At 53.4% G+C, this 6,000-nt stretch overlaps 1 protein-coding gene across 7 annotated transcripts in view; it reads right to left on the reverse strand.

Moving 5' to 3' along the window:
- The window catches only part of HIVEP2 (HIVEP zinc finger 2), a 188,103-nt gene extending 182,578 nt beyond the window's left edge, over nucleotides 1-5,525 (reverse strand). Inside the window, exon 1 of one of the 7 annotated variants that reach the window (XM_054570052.1) lies at nucleotides 5,304-5,525. The gene's annotated coding sequence lies outside the window, so the exon portion shown is untranslated. The other 6 variants (XM_054570047.1, XM_054570046.1, XM_054570050.1 and 3 more) reach the window with 6 other exon arrangements.
- Between the last annotated feature and the right edge of the window lie 475 nt (nucleotides 5,526-6,000).

A 6,000-nucleotide genomic window follows, 5' to 3' on the forward strand; every position in this document is an offset into this window, starting at 1 on the left:
AAGCTTTCTGGTTAACTTCAGCTAATAATTGATAACTCAAAAAATCTAAAACCAACATAAATTAACCCTCTTTGTTAATGCTGCTGTTAAAAATGAGCCTTGCTTTAAAAAAAAAAGGCAGCTTCTTAAATAAAGGTTTTCCATTTCAAATTGAAGAAGCATAAAAAATTCAACCTAGTTTTCTGAATCATGACAAAGTGCCAAAGATTCAAGCAGACACATGTACCATTATTCCACAAGGAACACCTGCATACATGTTGTCTCTGTTTTGTTTTCATAGTGACAAGAACATTTGTAAACATATCTCAGGTAAAAGGAACCAGATCAATCAAAAGACTCTGTTGGCTAACCTTTCAATGTAGCTAAACAGCATGACTTCATTATGTGATAATACACCCCTAGTAAATCCCATTCACATTCCATGTTTAATAGAAATATAGAAATGTTATATCTACTTCAACAGTATCTTTTCAAAAGCCTTTACGTGGATCTAGCCATTTAAAGATCAGTTACACTTTAAATTTGTAATATCGTTAATATACTTACATTCCTAAAATTGCCACTGAATAAAATTTCACATCAATTTAATCACAAATACCCTTCTATGAATATAGGCAGTCTCTAATAAAGCCAACCACACAAAATACAATCACCGTAACAGGGATAAATATGTCAGTAAGCAAATTCTGTTTTATACATGACCTATGTTGACAGCAAGAAACCCAATTTTCAAAAGATTCACCATTGTAATATAACATTTTTGTGTACATAGAAATGTACTGAATGCTTCAAACTAGTGGTCAAAAGGGATTATGACACCTGAGGCACACTATCATTATTAACTGGTTATTAAATCCCTTTTACCTCAAAATAAAATTGCACAGTTCTCATCATGACTCCTAGTGCAACCACAGTAATTTTGTCTTAGTAATGAAAATGATATGCATTTTACTCATGTGTAGGGCATTTCTGTCTTAATAAACTATCTGGCCTATATTCTAAAAATCAAACCCAATCTATGCATTACACAATTTACTTGGTTAAAATTTTGCTTGGCACTCTTATAAGGTGGAAAAGCACAAGACTTTTATAAATTCTAATATATATCTAACATGTATAAAATATACATCTATATAATATAATATATGCAAATATTTAAAATAACTTGCTTTGCTCAAGGCCAAACATCACCAAACGTTACACTATCACTGGAGGAAATGTTGCTAATAAAGTTAAATGGCTTTTTTCTAGGAGGACAGATCATTGCAAATTTAATTAAAATGGATCTTATTAATATTTCAAGTAATTTCTGGGCTTGATTATGCACTACCAAAACAAAAAACAAAAAACAACAACAACAACAACAACACTGCACTGAAGAGAAAAAATCAATAGCCTTTGACTGGAGCTCCGAGTATGCTAAGGGGAAAAAAACAGTTCTCTTGTGAATTACCAAGGTGTAGCCTTTAGGGGTAGGGAAAGAGTACTGATATTCATTTGGAGGTAAACTGAGTTATTTTTAAAATGGCAAAGAAAAAAAAATGGGGGTAGAAAAATCAGTTCAGATTTTCCATTATAAGTGAAAGTACCGGAAACAAGCGTCTTTATGTTCATTTCAGGCCTAAGTAACTGTGCAGAGAATAAGGCTTTCGCAATGTCAGTTGCACACACTGCTTCCTGTGTGAATTCTAATCCATTACAGGTGTCCTAAGGCCTCCAGTGAAACCTACTATCAGAGGATTCCTCTGGTTCCCCCACCCCAAAGCTATTCCTACAGCCCCGTACCCCGCACATATTACTGCCCATCTTCTCCAGGTGTCTTTATTAAGGTCCCTATCTTTTCTCTGCACTCCCCAGGTTAAAGTACCCAGCTGCCCTCGGCGTAGCAGGTAAAAAAGCTTTCTCACTAGAGAGGAGTAGTTCCTGCAGTCTTTAGTTAGATGCTTTCAAGTCAGAGAGAAGAGGAGCCACTTGAAGAAAACCTTTCTTCCTCTCCTGCTTTTTCCCCACTGCGACCACGTCCCCCAAGAAGAACACCAACGCACACTTCCTGACCGTATATCCCCTCATCCAATTTGGGTTTGGAGGGTTGGGGTCGCAGTTTCTTTGCTGCACTGGATGTGTTATGTAAGAGGGACAGAACGCGGGAGGCACATGCGTATAAAGCGCATCGATCTGTGATAACAGCTGAGGTGGCAGAGCTGATCTGGAGTCTCCCCCACCAAATACGACAGACACCACACACATACACACACACACACCACCCCTTCCCACCCACCCACCCACCCACCCACCCACCTCCACAGCAATGTTTTCCTGTCTCACCCCTTCCAGTACCAGACGCACAGAATGGAAAGGCGGGGGGGGGGGGGTGAAGGGAGGTGAGAGGAGGAGCAGCAGCAGCCGCACATCTGCTAAGATAGCAGCCGGCAGAGCCGCCGCGGCAGAGAGCCCCTCGTTAACCCCCTTCCTGTGGGTGCACCACGTCATGGAACATTCCCGGAACGGGCCAACGTTCCACCCACTTCAGGGAACAGACATAAAGGCGCAGACCCAGCTCCCCACAGTGCACAGCCCAAACACACATGTCCCTTCCCGGTCCCTGGACAGACGCACAGAAGAACATGCATGCAAACCGCCCCCACCAATCTCCACGCGCCCCCGGCCAGCCTGCACCGCCGGGAGCCGCTCTGCGGCCGGTGCACCCGCAAGGCGAGGGCGCCTCCGCCTGAACCTTCCATCGAGACAGTCCCCTCCTTCCTCGCTTCCTTCCTTCTCTCCTTCCTTCCTTCCTTCCTTCCTTCCTCGGCAGGAGAAAGGAGTCACTGAAATGCCAACAGCCAGCGCCTTCGCTGCGCTCTCTCGGCCGCAGGCCGGCGGCCCGGCCCTCGCGCCGCCAGCCCGCCCCCAACCCGCGCGGCACGGCCGCGGCCCCCTCCCCCGCTACCTGAAGACGAGCGGCCGGCGGCCGTGGCAGCCGCAGCTGTAGCCCGGCGGTGCGCGCCGGTGCACGTCCCTCATTAGTAACCAGGCACATTCCTGCCTCCAGCTCTCGCGCGCGGCCCCCTCCCCCCAGGACATTACGCAAAGCAGCCTCCCCTCTTCTGCATAGGTCCGCGGCCAGGGTATTCCCCACATTTCCCAACGCGCCGGACCCCCCTCGCGAGGTCTCCCCCCCATCCCCGCCCCCTCCGACCCTCACCCTCGGGAAACCGGGAAGCAACCGGGGACGCGAGCCGGGAGGGGCGATCGAGTCCGGCGGAGGCTATTTCGGTATAAAGTGAAACAAGCTCCCCAGCGCTACAGGAGGCAGGAAAAACACAGCACCGAGGCCACTTACCAAGCCGAGGAACCTACATTTCTGCCGCTCTGTTTCCCAAAAGCTCAGTCCGCCCTCCACGCGCCCCTAGGCTGCATCCAGCACCCCAAAGTCGAGCCGTGTAGGACTAATGTCAACGAGCCATGAGACCCTTCAAGTTGCTCCGGAGTCCTGGGAGCCTCAACCTCCAAGACACAACTTGGCCAAGACTTGTGCCACAGTGAGCGAAGATGTTTTGGTGGAGACCCTCCTCCAGTGGGGAGAGACAGCGCTCCGCGGCGCCCCACTCGCCTGCTCTCCACCCCCTCACCTCCAGCCCGCCTCCCGCCGGCCGCCCGCCTCCGGGCCGCGAGCCCCTCGGGCGGCTGTCAGCTCTCGGCCGCCGCCGGGTGACAGGGGCAGGAGGAGGGCGCGACGCGGCGGCCCGAGCCCGAGCAGGCGAGGGGGATCCTCGCAGCAGCAGCGGCAGCCGCTCACCTGGAAAGTCACCGCTGAGGAGGAGGAGGAGGAGGAGGAGGAGGAGGTGGTGGTGGTGGTGGTGGAGGAGGAGGAGGAGGAGGAGGAGGAGGAGGAGGAGGAGGAGGAGGAGGAGGAGGAGGAGGAGGAGGAGGAGGAGGAGGACGGAGAGAAGGAAGAGGAGGGAGAGAAGGTGGGGGAGGAAACCCCCCTGGTGCCCTTGTTCTCGCTGCCGCGGCGGCCGCTCCTCGCCAAGGCTGAGCGTGTCTGGTGGGGGGTGTCTGGTAGCATTTCCTTAAGGACACAGGGAGGGCGGGCGCGGAGGGAGGGAAGAGATCCCGACCGCCTGCCCAGGCTCCTCTTCCCTTTATTTATTTTTCTGACACTGTACGGAGACGGGCCCGGGCAGGGGCTGCGGGGCTCGGGAGGGAGTCGAGAGGCCCGGGCCGCAGCAGTCCGCTTGTGGGAGCCGCGGTGGCCGCCTCCCCTCCCGATCTGTGGACGCACCGGGTTATTCCTGGCAGCGCCTCCCCGAACAGAAGTTACTAGGAGGAGTGCGCGGCGAGGGCGGGCGGAGGGACTGAGGGAGGAAGAGGGAGAGACTCAGCCAGCGACGTCATCGGATCCCCCAGCGCGTCCCAGGGAGGGAGGCTGAACCAGAAAAACCAGTCTGGAGCCGGCAAGCAAGAGAGGGATGTGCAGTGCGCGGGGCGACTGGGGGGAGGGAGGCGGCCGGGACGACGGGGCCGGGCCCCGCTGCGGCCGCTCCGGGCGGGAAGATCGCGGCCGCGCTCCCGCTTGCTCGGATCCGGGAACTCCCTGGAGAGCGGGTTTCTACTTGTTCTGCAAAAAACACTTGGGCGTCTCTAGGAGCCTGAGAATTTCCTTTAGGGCTGTGGAAACCTCCTCCTTCCCCCACCACCTATCTTCCCCACTTCCATTATAATCATTCCCGGTCTTGATAACAAACGGAATTATATAATAATTAGTATTGTTATTATGATTTCGTCCGTGCACCTCTGATCCCTTGCCTCTCCCTCACCCCCGCCTCTACTCACGGTTATGTTATCAGTCAAGATAAACAAAATCAGACTGTAGGTTGCTCCTGGCAGCGTTTCTGGAGCTTTGCAAAGTGTTTTGACTACCACTTTTCGTGCCCCTGCGGAAGCACGAACTTTTCTCGCGCTCGAAATACCCCAATTGCCTTCCCTGGGGTCACTCACCAGGGCGCCCTGGGTGCACCCAACTCGGGGACTGCCACTCGCCCTCTCCAGGACATTCAAATCGATTTGGGCAGCGGCGCAGAGAGCAGCTGCGATTTCCTGGTGGGCCGGGCTGGGACCCGGGGCGAGCCGCCGCCTCCAGTCTTTGCGCTCCTCTCTCCTCGGAAGGGACGCGAGTGAAATCACACCCAACGCAAGGAGAACGGGGCCGGCGGGCGGGGGAATCCCAGGCGAGTGGGGGCCGGAGCTCTGGGCTTCCTCCCCGGCGACACCCGGGGGACACCGGGGCTCCCTCGAGTCGTTACCCTGCTTGTGTGGACTCGTGTGAACCCTCGGGGATGGTTCCCAGAAGGCCGCGGCGGCCGGAGAGCAGCGAGTTGCAGCCAGGCTGGGCTGGCGCCAGGAGCGCCTCCTCCGGGTGGTCTTCCCGCGGGGCGAGTGCGCCGCGCCACCCTTCCCGGGAGTCCGAGCAGCCTCGCCAAGACGAGCAGAACCCAGTGCCCCGGGCGCCGCGGGCTCCAGCGGCCCTCCCCACCGCAGGCCGCGCCACCGCCCTGCCAGGGGCGGAGTAAACAAGAGACGCAAGATTTGACCTGGCGCGACCCGGATTTCTGGCCGGGGTTCCCCCTGAGCAGGTGACTCCGTGGGAGGGGTGGAAATTAGTCTCTGGAATTCCGGGCCAAAGACATTAACTGTGGTTCTGCTTTTAAGGCAGGTATTTCACCAACTGAGGAATGTTTCGCGTCTCAAGTTTCAGATATCGCGGAAAGGGACCAAATGTCAAGTCGTATCAAATATTCCCTTCCCTTTTCAATAAAAACGAATACATTAAAAGGGAGGTAGCCCCTTTAATGACTGTAAGAGTAGCGCTGCTAGTTTCCTTTTTGTTTTGTTTTTCATTTCGACCTATAATCAGTATATTACTGAGGTCCCTATCCAAAGGCGGCATTTCCCTGAAGGAGGACTCTGCAAGATAAAGCGGTTGATACATTTTATATGGAT

The sequence above is a fragment of the Pteronotus mesoamericanus genome, unplaced genomic scaffold (assembly GCF_021234165.1).
Source record: "Pteronotus mesoamericanus isolate MK-2021 breed Mesoamerican mustached bat unplaced genomic scaffold, CSHL_Meso_final contig_20, whole genome shotgun sequence".
NCBI classification, from domain to species: domain Eukaryota; kingdom Metazoa; phylum Chordata; class Mammalia; order Chiroptera; family Mormoopidae; genus Pteronotus; species Pteronotus mesoamericanus.